The sequence below is a fragment of the Chelonia mydas genome, chromosome 1 (genome assembly GCF_015237465.2).
Source record: "Chelonia mydas isolate rCheMyd1 chromosome 1, rCheMyd1.pri.v2, whole genome shotgun sequence".
Lineage (NCBI taxonomy): Eukaryota > Metazoa > Chordata > Testudines > Cheloniidae > Chelonia > Chelonia mydas.
The window spans coordinates 181,694,940-181,710,291 of NC_057849.1; the positions used below are offsets into that span (position 1 = coordinate 181,694,940).

Genomic DNA, 15,352 nt, shown 5'->3' on the forward strand with positions numbered 1-15,352 from the left:
TAAGTGCGGGTCTCTGGAAAAAATTAAATTGTTCAGAATCCTCCAGTATATCCCCACCAGGGGGCAATATTTTCTCACATCCACTCTGCACTGTAGCAAAGAGAATAAAAAAATGTTACAGGAAAAGAGTGTGATGTGATCCAATAGGCTTATTCTTTTATGGTTTATCTGACTCCAGCCTTTCTCTTCCCTAGTCCTCATACCACTCAAATTCCTCCTTCTGAAGAAACAAATCTAAGGCCAGCTCTGCCCTAGACCCTTTTTTCGATATAGCAATGTTGGCAAGAAGGTGGGTTATTTTGTTTTGCATTTTTTTACAACATTTCTATACTGGCAAAAGCCCTAGTGGAGACAGAGTTATACTGGCATAACATTTCTTTTATTAATATAGCTTATTTCATTCGGGTGCCTTTATAACCTTTACCAGCAAGCCAACTCTTTTGAGAATAAGACCCTAGCATCTCTTGAACTCATTGATAGAGGGAATGGACCATTGTGACTTCAGCTGCAGGGTACTCAGCACTTCGGAAGTCCTGCCCCTTTCACATAGGTGTCTTAATATGGATTGAGGTAACTAATTTGAAGTACCCAAGTTTGAAAATGCTCACCTAACTCTCTAATCCAGGAAGAGACCAAGTCCAAGAGGTGTGTAGTTGCTAAGAATCTCTCTATGGTATATTTTACTCCCCTTTCATTTCTCCATTGGTGGAACATTGTGACAAAGCCTGGATTAAATGTAACACTGAAACTTGGTAATGTTTTAAAAATAGACCTGTGTGTTTCCAGAAATGCAGCCCCGTGCATCTAAACAGGCTAGTCCCACTGCTGTGGTGATCTGGTTAGAAATTCTGTTCTCAGAGAGCTGTCAAGTAAGGGGTTAAGGAAGAATGAAAAAAGGCACATGAAAAGCAGTGTGTGCAGAGGTTAGAATAGGAGACTGAAATCTATTTCAGGCCTTGTCACTGACTAGATGTTATTGTGAGGCAAGTTGCTTTCCCATCAACTGCAAGCCTTGGAATCTCATGATTCACAGGGCCAAATTTGAAGTTTATGCTTAAGGAAGTGTATGTTAAACATTGGTAAGAGGGCGTAGGGGTGCGCAAGGAGACAAAGTTGGTGAAACTCAGACATCAAGAAGCCAGAAGGAGATGTACATTAAACGAGAAGGTGGCCTATGTGTACATACACCATCTCATGCCCGCCTTTCAGTTGTTGCACTCCTCTGGCCCCTCAGTTTAGACTCAGTGGGATGAATTCAGAGGTGAAGCATCAGGGGGAGAGTATAAGTTACATGTTAGTGTTACTAAGTACGTATACGAACAGGAGTCTATACTGATGTAAGCTACAGTTAGGGAGCTGACTGGCTCAGATTCCTCTCTGCCCTATAGACTATTGGCTCATAGCCACCATTGAGATTCTCTCAGGAAAGTTGGATCAGCCACTGCTGTGGGTTGTGCTGTATCATATCTGTTCCCATGTGGGGGGAGATGTTTGCTGCTCTTCTAACCCAGGTAAAGCATGCCCAGGTACACCTGTGATGGGGGTATGATAAATCATTAAGATGGTAATTCATCTCTCTGTGCCTCAGTAACCCACTCAGTAAAATAGGAGGTAATATTTCCCTACTTCATGGGGCGGGGAGCAGAGAGGGGTGTAAGGAACGTCTGTGTTTATTTCATTAAGATTTGTAAAATGGTTTGAGATCCTCATATCCAAGATGCTAGAGAAGGACAAAACACTGGACTGATCAGAACAAGTTTTAACCCTGGAGACTTCCTGGGTTACCTCTTGTAGTGGGCTTTGCCTGGGGGCCAGCAGGCATGATGATTAGGCCACAGCCAAACAGTCTCTCCAGCGCAGGGGGAGCCCAGTGGCCAAATCACAGTTCATCCCCTTCCCCTCAGAGTGCCTGAAGAGGCCGAGGGAGAGGGGAAAAGTAGGTGGGCCCAGACCCTCCCTCTCCACTGGCTCCTGGCCCAGTGCAAAGAGAGGCAAGGGGTGGCTCAGTCCTTTCCCTCCTCCAAATCAGCATCCCCTGGGCCACTTCCTACCTTCCCTCTTTCTCTTCAGTTTGGGGCATGGCCTCAGCCCTCTGCATATGCAGTCTCAGCAATTCAAAGCCTCAGCTTGGGTGGTGAGAGAAGGTGCAAGGGGCTTCCCAGCTCACTCTTAGAGTCCAGTTGTTCCCCTGGTCAGGGAACGGGACGGGAGGTGGGGGGTCTCAGACCCCCAGCCAACTCTTATTCACAGGCCCAGTTCTTCCCCTGGAGCTCACTCTGTCTAAGCAGCTAGAGCCTGTCTGCCTCCTTGCAACCAGTCTTTCTCCCTCCACTTGCCCACCAGAGTTCCCTTTTAAGCAGGTCCTCCATAGGGAGGATGCCTGGAAGCGGCTGAGGGGCAGGGCCTTCTTGGCCCAAAACTGTTCTTTCCATTTCTTGCAGGACAAGGCTCACACCCGAGACCACCAGGTCTGTCACTGAGGCCACAATCATGATGAAATCCGGAATAAACCTCATCTAATGGCTCACAATGCCCAGAAAGCATCATATCAGCCTTTTCATGGTAGGTTTGGAGCATTCCACTAGAGCTTGGACCATTCCCATCAACAGGCACAGGCACACTCTCCTCATTATATACCCAAGGTACGTTACCTCTTGATTAGCTAGATGGCATGTAGTGGGGTTACCTATGAGTCCCGCACTTTTGAGGGCTTGAAAGACTGTTGTGACATATTCTAAATGCTCATTCCAGGACTTGCTATCGATGACAATGTCAAAGTATGCAGCTGCAGCCTGGTCATGAAGCTGAAACGACTCGTCCATGAGTCTTTGGAAGATGGCTGCTGCGCCACATAGGCCAAACAAACAGGATAGTGTTGCCTGATCTATTGATTAGGTTATTCATTTAGTCTGCCCAAACAGCACTGTCATTTGGTAGGCCCTTTTTGCAAGATCAGGCCCAGTATTATTAGAATTACTACTTTGGGAGCCACGTGGAGCACGGCAGTGACCACAACACTCATACTCAGCGCAGGCCTTCTGTGACTGTAAACGTTTTATTATTACAATTAGCCCAACAAGTAAAACAACCCAAACAAGAAAAGTGAGATAATACAGCACTGTTAGGATCACCCACGCATTACAGGTATATACTCATTCTATCACTGGGGAGAGCTCTAACAGTTGAGACAGATCTTAGTCCAACTCTGGCATGCCGATGAAAAAGTCCAACGGCTGTACCTGAGACCAGATATTTTATAGGCCTTGATGTCCCTCATGCAAATGAATGCATGGCTTTTCCCTCCTTTATCATATTTTAACTTCCTCACCCTCATAATATTGGGGTGTCATTAGCCCATAGTTAGTACGTTAATTAGGCAAAGCTTATTAACATATACATCTATTGGATTACTGTGGTTACCTGCGGTTGAGCATCTGCTGATATTCCCCTCCAACGTAAAGTCTTATGCCATCTTGTGACTTAAGATCTCTGTTAGTTTACTTACTTATGCTAACTTATTGAGCAAACTCCTTCTCAGGAAATAAGGCCTTATACTTACACTAACTGCTTAAGCTATTCTTATAGGTCTTCCCCTGTAGGTCTCATGGGCTCGTACTATCAGTTCCTTACCCCTTTATCGTATGATTACTGCATGGCTACAATAGTCTTAAGTTGATACAAGCCAAATGGTATGTAGAAATCTGTCTTTTCTTGGGACTCCAGGCTTAAGGGGATCTGCCAGTAACCCCTGGTCAGGTCAAGAACAGTGATATACCTGATTTCCCCTAACACCTCTAACAACTTGTCAACCCTTTGCATCAGGTAGGCATCTAATTTGGACACTGCATTGACCTTCTGGAAATCTATGCAGAAACTGGTTGATCCAGCCTGTTTAGGTACCAACACTATAGGGCTTTGCCACTCGCTATGTGACTCCTTGACTATCCTGAGGTCTAATATAGCTTGCCTTTCCTTCTGTACTGTTTCCCACATGTGTCAGCAATGGCCAAAAGTTCTCTCTCACCTGTTTCCCTGGTTTGGTCTCTATGTGATGGAACACTGGGGGAGTCTGTCCTGGAACTGTGGAAAAGACTGGGCGAATTTTTGGATCTGCTGCTTTTGTTCCACCTTCAGCTCTTCTCCCACCGGGACATGGTTGGAGCTGGGGGTTAGAAACTGCGAGTTGCAGTTCTGGGGGAAACAGCCTTACCAGGAGCCCTTCTCAATCTTTCTAGACATTTAGCAGATACATCTTAGTATTTGTTCTCTTGCCTCATAGTTTACTGCTCCAATTTGTCTGATTATTTCAAAGGTGCCTAGCCATCTGATCAACACTTTGGATTCTGAGGTGGGAAGAAGTAGCAGCATCCGGGCTTGTGGTTGGAACTCCTGGACATGGGTACCCTTGTTGCATGCTTGTGCTTGTCCCTGTTGCACCTTGACTAGATTCTCTCGCAAACTCACCTCAGGTCTTTAACTTCTCTCTCAGTCGTAGCAGGTACTGTACAAAGTTTGTGGCCTTATAACGACATTCCTCCCATGTCTCCTGAAGGAGTTCTGGTATTTCCCTCAGCTGTCTCCCATGTACTAATTCAAATGGGGAGAACCCTGTCAATGCCTGAGAGATTTCATGGAAATTGAACAGGAGTGACAGAAGTAATTGGCCCTGCTGGCAAGGTTCCAAAGCTATGAACTTCTGCAGCATACTTTTCAAGGTCTTATTAAATCTCTGTACCAGCCTGTCAGACACCGACAGGCTTAAGGCTTTTATCTTCAACAGGCTACACAGTTTAGGCTTGCATAAGTTTGGATATAAAGTTGGTGCCCTGATCTGGGATTGTTTCCCAGGGGATCCCCACCCAGACAAACACTTTTATAAGCTATGTGGAGCAGAGCAGGATCACTTCGGGGTACCGTGTGGCATCGTCTAATATGACTCTCATGTGATGGAACCCTGCAGCACTCTTTTCCAAGAGGCCCACCATGTCCATGCCAATGCTCTCAGGTGGGGTCCCTACCAGAGGCAGGAGTATCAACCGGGTCTGGGGTAACTTCCCTTCACTCGCCCACTGGAGTTTTGGGCAGGAAGTGCACTACTCTCATACCTCCTGGTGGACATCTCACCACTAAGAGCAAAGTGACACCTGGTTAAATGTTGTCTCTTGATCAAGGTGTCCCCCATAGGGTTTGGAGTGTGCCAGGCATAGTATTTCCCTGCATTACTTCTTTGAGATAAGCAGTTGCATTTTAACCTCCCCCATCTGGTGGTCCTTCTCAACTCTAGACATTTTCTCTCCCTGTAGCTCAAAATGTGGCCATTGTTTCAGGAATCAAGGATCTGCCACTGTACCATTGACCTGGGCCAGCTGTTTGTAGGCTTGTCCCAATGTCAGGGTATTTCTTTGTTCTTCCACAAAATCTCCATTGTCGTAAAATATGTCGTTAGCTACCGCTCACTTAATTTCTCCTGACATTTGTCCCCCGTGAGGAAAGTCTGTCCTCCGGGGGCTGATGTTCCTTCACCTAGGCCTTCCTCCTTGCCTTCAGCTGCTAAGGCTCATGGCTCCACCATCTCTCCATCCCTAGTGTCGCTGCTGTGCTCTCCCAGGGGCTCCCTGTTCATGGACTTCATCCTGTCTCTAAAAAAAAAACAAAAAAACAACAACTCCAATCTCATACAGTTATGAGAGGATATGTGACATTCAGGGCTACCCCCATGCATATCTCCTCAACACAGCTCCGCAACGCCAGCAGCACCTTCTTCATGGGGTAAGGGCACATAGCCCCAAGGATGCACTGCAAATAGATGGTGCCAAAGGGAATCATTTCAGGCCCTGCCAGACTCACCCTCATCAGAGTCTGACAGCACCCCAGGCATATCAGTCGTTGTGCATGCATGCCATTGACCCATAGGGGCACTAACAGTTTCATTGGACCACACTTACAGGCCCTCGATTCAGGCACCTATACTTGGCCATAGAGGCAGTCCATGTGTGGGCAGTCATGGTGGAAGTGTCCTGGCTCCAAGCACACAAAGCAAGTCCTTGTCACTAAAGAAGGCCCTGCCTGGGCTCCTGTAGCTCCTGCCAGTCTCAGGGAAGGGCTGTGCCCCCAAGGTTCCCTGCACTTCTTAAGGCCTGGTTCTGGCAGGGATGCATTCCCCCTGCCAGTTTTGATCAGCTACTCTATCCTTGTTGGATCTATGTAGCCATGTCCTTCTAGCTCCCCCCTTTCTTGCTCTCCCTTCCATCACCTGGGTTCATTGAGGTGGGACTGGACCAGCCTGAGGGGTCTCTGCCATGGGGCTCACAGGGAACTGGTAATACTCACCTAAGGTTATAGCCTCAGAAAGGGCTTCAGCATGGTGGCACATCATCCACTCCCGTTCTCCAGCCAGGAGAATCTGTGTGAACTATTCCAAGACAATTCTTTTAGCTACTTGAACTATTTTCTCATCAGGAGGGAGCCACCAACAATGATGTTCTCTTGAGCACGGGGCCACCGCCCATGCTGGTGCCCCAAATATGAATCTTTCCCATCAAAATCTCTGGTAGTATTTCTCAGTAGAAATATGAAAGGCGTCTAGGATGGTCTAGGATAGTCTTGTGCAGCCATTGCATTGAGACCCTGGTTCACTGCCTCGACTATTCCTGTCAAGTAGGGTGCAAGCAGAGTGGCCCAGCTCTCTGTGGACCAACAAGTCACCATGGCAACCCTTTCAAAGAAATGGACCAGGAAAGCCTCCAGGTCATCCCCCAGATTCCATTTTTTGGTTAGCTTCGTTGGAGGACTTGGGGCCAAGGTCACCTGCTGCTGAACTCCCCAGTGTACTCTGGGGCTGAAACAGCATGGCCATCTGCTGCACCAGTTGTTGCTTTTGTTGTCAGCCCACTAATTCCCGGATATGTTTTGCTGCTGCAAGGCTTGATGCTGTTGCTGGGCAGCCAGCTGCTGCAGCAATTGGGTCTGGTGCTGCAATTGTTGTTATTGCTGGTCCATCACTCATTTCCACAGCTTGTCCAAATCCATCTTTAGTTCGCTCTCCCCCTTTCCTAGCTTGCCCACTTTCTCCACCACTTTGTAGCAGGCTTTGCTTGGGGGCCAGAAGTCCTAGTGATCAGACCACAGTCAGACAGTTTCTCTGAATCTTGGGATGGCTCTTCCAGGCAGCCTGGGGGCCCAGCATCCAAGTCTCAGTTCATTTCCCCGTCCCACCCCCTGAGCCCTCTGGAGTTTTTCAGGTAGCCGAGGGATGGGGGAAGTGTAGGGGGACCCGAGCCCTCCCTCTCCACCAGGTCTTGGCCTAGTGTCCAAGGGAAGAGAGGCTAGGGTGGCTCCGACCATGTCTACACTAGCGTGCTGACAGCAACACAGCTATACTGATGTAGCTGTGCTGCTGTAAGATGGCTCATGGAGCCGCTCTATGCCGATGGGAGAGTGTTCTCCCATCGACATAATTAACCCACCTCAATGAGTGGCGCTAGCTACGTCAGCGGAGACATTCTCCCGTCAGCATAGCGTTGTGCACACTACCACTTACACCAGCGAAACTTACGTCATTCAGGGGTGTGTTTTTTTCAGACCCCGAGCGACATACGTTTTGCCGACATAAGTGGTAATACGGACATGGCCTTAGTCTCTTATGGCTTGTGCTCCACATTAGCCTCTCCTGGGCTGCTTCCTACCTTCCCTGTTTTCCCTTCAGCCCTCTGCTTACAGACTTAGCAGTTCAAAGCCTCAGCTTGGGGATGGGGAGTTCCCAGCTCACTTCTGAGAGTCCACTTGTTCCCCAGGTCAGGGAGCAGGAGGGAAAAGTGGGGGTGGGGGGAAAGCAAGCCTCCAGCTGAGTCTTACTCACAGTCCTGGTCCTTCCCCTGGAGATTGCTTTGCCTCAGCAGCTACAGCCTGTCTGCCTCCTTGCAGCCAGTCTCTCCTTCATTCTCCCTCCACGTGACTGCCAGAGCTCCCTTTTAAGTAGGTCCTTCAGAGGGAGCATGTCGGGATGCTGCTGAGGGGCCAGGCCTTCTTGGCCCAATATTGTTCCACCACTCCTTTAACCTTAGCGTGGGCCCGTAAACGCCATCACAACTCGTCATCCCACAAGTGCTCAGTGACTGTCCACCCCCTAAGCGTTCCAGTCACTGTGGCTCTCCCCAACCCCTACACCTCTTCTTCCTTCCCTCCTCTTTTTTCCCCTCACTCTTCTCCTTCTCTACCTGTCTTCTCCCTCTTCTCACACCCTGCCATTGGCTGATGGCTAAGTGGGGAGATCAGAATCTCGGGGGTATTGTCAGTCCCCTCTCCACCTTGTCCTCTGTTCATTCCTCAGTTTCCATGCTGCAATGTTAAAAGTTGTGCAGCAGAGGTGAGCTACACAGAGACATGCATATTCCAGCTATAGTGACTCTTAGGGGGAGTGATACCAAAAGCCTGACTGGGGCGATGAGGGTGGTAGGAGGGAGCAGAGTTTGGGGCTTTCCCTGTTTTCTTGGTCCCGAGAGAGAAACAGATCTTGCCCCCTGCACTGTGAGACTCTGGCCGAACCTGACTTCCCACTTCTCGCAGCAGAGTGTGTTCCCAGCAGCTGGCTGGCTCCCTCCAGGGAGGACATCCGTGGGGACTGTTCCTGTTTCCCTACCCTTCCAGCCACTTGCCTTCCTGAGCCTGATATGATTGTTTCTTGGGGCATAGCACAAAGATGCCAGCAAGGAACGGAAGCCTCTCATGCTTCAGCAATTTATTAAAAAGAAAAGGTTATTGAACTTGGACGTCGTTGAGCCTGTGGTTCTCTTTTCCTGACCTGGGAGTTAGCCCATTCACAGACAATTTGTCCGTCTAAAGGGGACAGGCATTCTCTGGCCCCTGAAACAACCTCCTTTTACATGAATGTACTGGCTGTGGGGAAGGGGAGAGGGACGTGTTTAGGTGTGCAACACTGCCCTCTGCTAATATAGTGGCAGCCTTAGGTGCTATATGGCTTCACCCACCCACATACACTAGCCCAGAGGTGGGCAAACTACGGCCCGTGAGCCACATCCAGCCTGCAGGACCCTCCTGCCTGGCTCCTGAGCTCCCGGCCAGGGAGGCTACCCCCGGCCCCTCCGCCCACTGTCCCCTCTCCCCCACAGCCTCAGCGTGCCGTGCTGCCACACAATGCTCTGGGCGGCCAGGCAGCACAATTGTAGAGCCGCAGCCTGACCCGCTGCTCTGGGTGGCATGGCTATAGTGCCGCTAGCCACCGGTGCTCCAGGCAGTGTGGTAAGGGGGTAGGGAGCAGGGAGGGTTGGATAGAGGGCAGGGGAGTTGGGGGGTGGTGGTCAGGGGGCAGGGGTGTGGATAGGGGTCTGGGCGGTCAGAGGGCAGGGAACAGGGGGGTTGGATGGGGCAGAGGTTCTGGGGGCAGTCAGGAAGGAGAGGAAGGGTTGGATGGGGCGGCAGGGGGCAGTCAGGGGTGGGGGGTCCGGGGGTGGTCAGGGGACAGGGAGTAGGGGGTGATGGACGGGGCAGGAGTCCCGGGGGTTGGATAGGGGGTGGGAGCCGGGCCATGCCTAGCTGTTTGGGGAGACACAGCCTCCCCTAACCGGCCCTCCATACAATTTTGGAAACCCAATGTGGCCCTCAGGCCAAAAAGTTTGCCCGCCCCTGCACTAGTCCTACCAATCAAAGTGACACTGGTCCAGTTGCTGGAGCAGTGGGAGCTTGACGGGGTCCAGTACACATCATTTTGCCAAGGGATCCACAAATACTAAGGCCCCCCATGACTGTTCAGAATTCACCAGGGCATGTGCAAGCACTTATCAGCTTGTGTCACTTTCCAGTGTCTGGAGCCCTGAAAAAGAGGAACTAAATCCCAATCATAATGCCAGCTACTGGAGATTCTCCTTTAGCTGATGAAGCAGAAGGTCCAGAGTGCTATTCTCCAATAGCTGACCTCAGTGATGTGTACATCATGCAGCTACGGATGTTTTTTTATGTCCCTTCACATGGGACACCATCATGTGCTCTTGTATGAAGGCAAATATCCTTCCACAGTACAGCTGTAAAGTGTTTACTTGTTCCCCCTATTTATATCTATGTCCTCGCCACAATCCCTTTCCATGCTGTACTCAGCTAAGTTTGGCCTGAACAGGAGACCGTAAATATGGAAAGCATTTAATTCTCTGACTGCTCTTCACAATCCATCAATTCCAAAACCTTTCCCCATCCCATCCTCTCTTCTTTTTGTTCCCTTCTCTGTGAGATTAAGAACAGTGTTCCTGTTTTCTAGTCCAAAAGCCTGGTCCCCCTAATGGCATGACATAAATAAGAACTTAAAAACAGCCATAATGGGTCCTCTCTTCTATATCCTGTCTTCTGACAGTGGCCAGTGCCAGGTGCTTCAGAGGGAATTAACACAACAAGGCAATTTCAAGTGATCCATCCCTGGTCATTGAGTCCCAGCTTCCGGCAGTTGGAGGGACACCCAGAGCATAGGGTTGCATAAGGATGCCATTTTGTCTCTGATTGCATCTTTTACTCTGCTCTCTAGCCATGGTCACATTTTCTGGTCCTCTGTTTTTTTGTTGTTTTTTTTAATTTGGAGTATACATTTAGTTTGAGTTGCTACTGTAGCATTTTTAAATAGTCTCAATGCAGTTTGCAGGCATTTCACCCTTGTAACTGTTCTTTCTAATTTCCATTTAAGTAGCCTCCTTATTTTGGTGTAGTTCCCCTTTTCGAAGTTAAATGCTACTGCGGTGGGTTTCTTAGGAATTTTTCACCCTACAATTATGTTAAATTTAATTAGATTATGGTCACAATTACCAAGCAGTTTAGCTATATTCACCTCTTGGAGATCCTGTGCTTAGAACTAAACCAAGAATTGCCTCTTCACTTGTGAGTTCCAGGAGGCAGTCATTTATAGTGTCTAGAAATTTTCTCTCTGCATCCCTTCCAGAGATAACATATACCCAGTCAATATAAGGATAGTTGAAATCCCCCATTACTATTGATTTTTCTGCCTTTGTAGCCTCTCTAATCTCCGTGAGCATTTCACAATCCTTATCACTATGCTGGTCAGGTGGTCAATTGTAAACTCCTACTGCTATACTTACTATTCAAGCATGGAATTTCTCTCCATAGAGAGTCTATGGTACAGTTTGATTCATCTAAGATTTTTCTTTATTTGACTCTATGCTTTCCTGCACATATAGTGCTACCCCGCCCCCTTTGTAAGATTTGCAACCTTCACACCCAGCAGGTAATTTACCATAAGCTTCTCCTGGTCATTGCAAACCCAACTATCCATATTTCTAATAATTAAGTCCCCCATTACTATTGCCTTGCTGGTGTTCCCTCCCCAGGAGGGATATCCTCAGAGCAAGAAGATACCAGGACATTATCTGGAAGGACGGTCCCAACTATGGGGTTCAGAGTAGCAGCCGTGTTAGTCTGTATCCGTAAAAAGAACAGGAGTACTTGTGGCACCTTAGAGACTAACACATTTATTTGAGCATAAGCTTCCGTGAGCTACAGCTCCGATGAAGTGGCTCTAAGGTGCCACAAGTACTCCTTCATTACGGGATTGTTTCCCTTTGCTCCAGCTTGATGTTCTCCTTCCCTGAGACTTTCATCCTCCCCAACAGCATGGAGGCTGTCAGACTGGGGGTGGGACCACTCTACTGTGTCCCAGAAAGTCTCATCTGTATTCTTCTCTGTCTCCCTTATCTCCTCCATTTCAGTCATTTGGCCTCAAGTGCCCTACTGTGTTGCTAAGGGCCATGAGTTGCTTATACTTCATGTGCACACCTGCCACCTGCCCACAAGGCAGGTAATCATACATGCTGCATTCAATGAAATAAACTGGATAGCCCCCACTCTGCTGCAGACTTCTGCCTGCATTTTGTTTTTTAACTCTTGCATGATTTTTTGCTTTTGTTTTTATTTTTGTGAGGTTACTTATTGGCCCAAATTTGGAGCATGTTTGTTAGGTGTATTGGGATTGGTTTGGATTTTTTCTTCTCTCTCTCCTCCCCTCATGTTTCTTTTCTAGGGGGCTTTTCTGGCATCCTTTTAGTAGTTAGCTTAGCCTGTAGGCCTCCTCCCCCTGCCACTGAACTCTCACTGCAGCCAAACTGTCCTGACCTTGGTAGCTCACGCTGTCGCACGTCTCTCTTACTCTGCACCAGAGTTCTCTCTGCTTGAGAGCTGGACCTGGAAGGAATGCTTCCCACACTCCCTCACACAACTCCTGTTGGCTAGCTCCTCTGGTCACTTAGGAGCTCGCTTGTTAAACCCCTGCTCTCCATGTGTTAGCCCCACCCCCTTGCAAAGGGATCCTGAAGGGGTTATGGATCAAGAGATAGCAGGCGAGAGCCTTGTTGGTAAGCTCTCAGCCCAGCCTAGCCCCCAGAACATACCACGCTGTAATCTTCAAGCAAACAACAGACAAACTCACCCCAAGGATCACGTCATCTCTCCTCCTTCACCTGGAGAACTCCCTTGCAAAACTACCCTGTTTGATGTTCCTGTTCAGAAGCTCCTCTGATACCAAACCTGATACCATAGCTTATCTAGCAGTTTGGGTGAAGACCAGAACTGCCAGAGCCATCTCCTCACTTCTGTGGAACTCATGAGTGATTCTAGAAGTATGCATTTGTTGCCATGGTGTAGTTTGAAAGGCTTAATTCTATGCCTCTCCATTTAAGTCAAAGGGAATTGTGGGATGATATCTTAGGGCTTAAAACATTTTCACAACACACGCAAAGCAAGGGAATTCAAGGCAGGACATTCATACATCTCAGAAGCCATATAATCAGCTTGGAATTCTACCATGCTATTGCTCCTTCCCATAAGTCATGAATCCACAGTCCTAGAGAGGACAGCAAATAAGTGCCCAGACTCTGCCTCTTTGGGAATGGTAGGTGGCTCTTGGAGCATTCACTAACAAAAAATCCTCAGTGTATATTTTCAGGAAATAAACAAACATATTTGCTCCGTTGGTATGAGACCCTGGGTAAGATTCATCCTACCATACTCTGAAGAGTGCTGAATTGTTTGTCCATGCCATCAGCCTACACGTTCTCACCAACAATAGCAGGCATAAGTGTCAGTATGTGGAAAGTCTTGCTGATAGGTAATCCCCCAATATCAACACCCTGCAACCCATTTACTGTAAAAATAACTCATTCCCTTTCTCACAGCACCTACTTCCCCTCTTTCAAGGAATAGAATAAAGGGAAGAGAGATTGGAGAGCAAGCAGTGGCCTCCCTTTCTCACATTCCCTTACAATGAGAGAGAAGTGGGCCCCAAATCCTCCCTATCCAACCTCCCATCCTGAAATCTCAGAGTGCTTGCCTATTTCCTCTGCAGTCCCCATTCTGTGCTTAAGCTACATCTGTTCTATTGATAAACAAGAGGCTTTATTCTCATGACGGTTGAACCAGCATCGTTCATGAGCACTAAAATTCATCCCTTAAAAAAAAAACCCCTATCAAGCAAACACCTCCCAGTGCTTTTCACGAGCCATGCTACAGAAACCCCAAGGCTGCCTAGCAATCGGTCACAACTCTGCAAAGTTCAGCAGCTGGAAAGGCAGCTGGACATGAGCACAATAACTTTAGTAACGTGAGGCAAAAATCAAACAGACGTTTGCCACAAAAATTCACTACTGGCAAATGAGACGTAAGAGACTAGTACAGTGGCTCTCAAACTGTTTTACTGATGACCCTTTTCACATAGCAAGCCTCTGAGTATGACCCCCCCCCTTAAAAATTAAGAACACTTTTTATATATTTAACAACATTATAAATGCTGGGGGCAAAGCGGGGTTTGGGATGGAGGTTGACAGCTCGCAACCCCCCATGTAATAACTTTGCGACCCCTTGAAGGGTCCTGACCCCCAGTTTGAGAACCCCTGGACTAGTATGTGGTTTGAAAGAGTTACGGACAAGACTGCAAAAGGGGAGGCGTGAAGGTCAGGGAACTGGTATTACTGAGAAGAGAAATCAGAGCGGCAAAGAAAACCAGGAGCAGCAACCAAAACAGTAACACAGACATGACCAAAGGCAGCCCACAGAGAGCTGCAACATTATCCATGGTTCCTTCAACTGTAATACAGAAGTGTGCCCTGCCAAGAGGCTGCCGGGTGGGCCCAGGGTTTCTCAGACCAGAGAATACTGGACATTGGAACCTGTACTGTCTACAGCTTGCACTGTTCTGTTCAAGATGAAAGTGGCTGCAATCTTCTTTATTCTATGCAAATTGAGTGGCAGATTGCAGCTCCTGGCAAGTTGCCAATGTGGCCTACAGCTGGGCAAAATTTATGTGGCCCTGTGAAGATATATGAAGGGTGACTTTGGTCACAATCTTACCATGCTGAAGAGACAAAAACTGAAGTGATTTATGCAAACTGTATTTGAGGTTACTTGTTATATCTGAAAATTGTCACACATGTCCGTTTCCAGCTGACTATCACACACGCAGATATCACATGTAATCTACAGATGTCTGCACTTTAGCTGGAAATTGACATGTGGGTTGATTTCTGGAAGGAACAAATTTAGACAAACCTCCCCCTACGCTAAGCCTATGGTCGTTGGTGAGTCACGGATGCCTCATGGAGCCACTTCATTTCCTACAAACTACTCCGAGTGTTGTTAGTCATCTTTAATTTATTACTCAACTTGCCTAAGCCTAGACAATGGGAGCACGGATTAGTGGTACTGCATACATATTACTGGAAAAGCAAGGCTTGGGTGGGAATGAAAGTGAAGTGTATTGGTTTCTGACCCTCCTTGCAGGAATCGATTAAAGTTGTCTTGATCATCACACAGGGTGGAGGCAAGATATCAAGAGGGGTAAGAAAAATCTCACATGTGGGGTTGCAGATCAAGACACATTTCTCATGATGCAAGAACAAGGGGAGATTCAGGCTGGGATTTTCAAAAGCACTTAACATAGGCCTAACCTAGCTCCTCTTAAAGCAAAGGTAAAACTCCCATTGACTTCAGTGGGTGCAGAGTAAGGCCAATACTGAGTGCTTTTGAAAAGAACTACCCTTGTTGTAACTGAAAGGCAACAAATTTAAAAGTGACAAAACGAAATACATTTTTACACACATATAATTAATCTGTGGAACTCACTGCCTCAAGATAGCATGAGTCTCAGAAAAGGATTACATAGCTATATGGAGATAGTGAGAACATCCATTCCAATGGACAGTGGAAATTGGCTTTTTTTAAAAGGGTCTATGTATCCAAAGAATGGAGTCTGTGTGTAGTTGGACTGAGCATGCCTCCTGAGTCACTACCTCAGCTATTATACATAGTGACAGAGATAAAGAGACAGGAATAGATGTCCATGTTTCAGATC

At 47.7% G+C, this 15,352-nt stretch overlaps 1 protein-coding gene across 4 annotated transcripts in view; it reads right to left on the bottom strand.

The window, feature by feature from the left end:
- The window catches only part of GJA8 (gap junction protein alpha 8), a 77,695-nt gene that overhangs the window by 17,215 nt on the left and 45,128 nt on the right, over nucleotides 1-15,352 (bottom strand). The window contains exon 3 of one of the 4 annotated variants that reach the window (XR_006288016.1): nucleotides 3,040-5,639. The exons of the other annotated variants lie outside the window; for them this stretch is intronic. The gene's annotated coding sequence lies outside the window, so the exon portion shown is untranslated. Of the gene's footprint in view, nucleotides 1-3,039; nucleotides 5,640-15,352 lie in introns of those variants that run through there. 4 annotated transcript variants of the gene reach the window in all.